This window comes from Penaeus monodon, chromosome 39 (assembly GCF_015228065.2).
Source record: "Penaeus monodon isolate SGIC_2016 chromosome 39, NSTDA_Pmon_1, whole genome shotgun sequence".
Classification (NCBI taxonomy): Eukaryota; Metazoa; Arthropoda; class Malacostraca; order Decapoda; family Penaeidae; genus Penaeus; species Penaeus monodon.
The window spans coordinates 30,830,206-30,832,527 of NC_051424.1; positions in this window are offsets into that span (position 1 = coordinate 30,830,206).

Genomic DNA, 2,322 nt, shown 5'->3' on the forward strand with positions numbered 1-2,322 from the left:
CTTCCTTCCTCGCTTCCCCCTTCCCCCTTCTCCTTTCCCCCGACCCCGTCATTTAGTATTACAAGTGAGCTATGTTAATGTTGATAAACGCGCTTTGTTGAGATTAATGTGAACGGACTGAGGTCGCTTCTTCTACCGTATACTTAGGATGTATTGTGTGTGTTACCTGAATTTGAGAGTTCTTTTAAATGCAGTATATATTTGTGTATACACAGACAGACACATATATACACACGCGCGCGCACGTAGGCACGCATGCACAACACACACACACACACACACAACACACACACACACACACACACACACGCACACACACGCACACACACACACACACACACACACACACATACAAACACACACTTACATACATAGACACACTTACATACATAGACACACACACACACACACACACTAAACACGGAAGCCTTAATGAAACCCGAAAACAAACATCCCACCGCAAAATAAATTCTGAAAACCTACAGCGCCATCATCACTGTAATCAAACTTGGCATAAACCATTTCATAGCCACAGACCACACCGTCACTTCCATTTACCTTATATTTACTTGTAATATATCTCCTGATACGTCACGGAAGTGGTTATATTACGAATGTTACTTGGTGTTGGATTTCTCGTATCGTGTGTGGGATGTTAAATAAGAGATGATTTAGATGTTTAGTTGTCATGTTATTTGATAATGTGTAAAATGGGTCTTTTTTATGGAGAGTAAATATTGTTTATGATTTTGATACACGTTGTTGAGAGAGAGAGAGAGAGAGAGAGAGAGAGAGAGAGAGAGAGAGAGAGAGAGAGGGGGGGGGGAGAGAAAGAAAGAAAGAAAGAAGAGAGAGAGAGAGAGAGAGAGAGAGAGAGAGAGAGAGAGGAGAGAGGGAGGGAGGGAGGGAGGGAGGGAGGGGGAGGAGAGAAGAAAAGAAAGAGAGAGAGAGAGAGAGAGAGAAGGGGAGAGAGAGAGAGCGAGAGAGAGGAGAGAGAGAGAGAAAAGAGAGGGAGGGAGGGAGGGAGGGGGGGAGAGAGAGAAAGGAAGAGAGGAGAGAGAGAGGAGAGAGGAGAGAGAGAGAGAGAGAGAGAGAGAGAGAGGGGGAGGAGAGAGAGAGAGAGAGAGAGAGAAGGAGAGAGAGGGGAAATATATTTTTATATTAGAGACATATAGACACACACACACACACACACACACACACACACACACACACACACACACACACACACACACACACACAGAAAGAGATAAACAAAACGAAACCAAACGCACACACGCGAAACCCCCATCCTCAGTATCTTTCAAAAGAGGCCCACAGCACTGACATAGCATAACACTGACCACACAGCCTGACCTTGTGGTAATTAACCCAATGGAAAGGTCACACGCGCCGGGCACGAGGAAGGTAATTGAGACAGGAAGGTAAATAGATCTTCCGGTTGTGGGGAAGTGGGAGGGAAGGGGAAGTGGGTAAAGGGGTGAAGGGGTAAGGGGTGAAGGGAAGGGAGGGAAGGGGAAGAGGGTGAAGGGGTAAGGGGTGAAGGGAAGGGATGGGGGGAAGAGGGAGGGTACAAAGAAGGAGGGAAGGAGGGAGGGTGCAAAGAAGGAGGGAAGGAGGGAGAGGGGGAAGGAGGGATAAGGGTAAGGGGGAAAGGGGAATGAGATAAGGGGTAAGGAAAGAAGGAGAGGAGATAAGAAGGGGACAGGGGAAGGTAGGGGGAAGAGGAAGAGGAAGGGGATAGGAAAAGGGAGGAAGAGAGGGAGAAGGAAAAGTGAAAAGAGAGTCAGAGGAGAGGGGAAGATAGAGGAAGGGGTAGGGTTGGGTAGGGAAGGGGATGGGACCGAGGGAAAGGGGGGTGGGGGAAGGGAAGGGTCAAGAAGACGTGGGGAAGGGGGGGGGCAAGGGAATGGGGAGAGGGGGGGTAAGGGAAAGACAGCAACAGGTGCACAAAAGACGGTTAAGAAGGAAGGGAAATGGAGATGAAAATGGGAGAAAGGAAGATGGAAGGAAGATGGAAACGTAGGATAGAAAGAAATGGAAAGAAGACAAAGGCGAAAATAATAAGAAGGAGGAAGAGATAGAAAAGGAGGTAAGGGAAAGGAAGAAGAAGAGGAATAATTTAAAAATGAAGGAAGGAAAATTAAAAGAAAATGAAGAAGAAAACAAAGAAAGAGGAAAGGAAGGAAAGAAAAGAAAAGTACAAAGAGGAACAAAGAAGAAATAGGAAAAAAAGAAATATAGAGAACGAGGAATAAGAAAAGGAGAAAAATGAAGGAAGGAGAAACAGAAAAGAAGTCAAGAAGAAGAGGAATAAGAAAA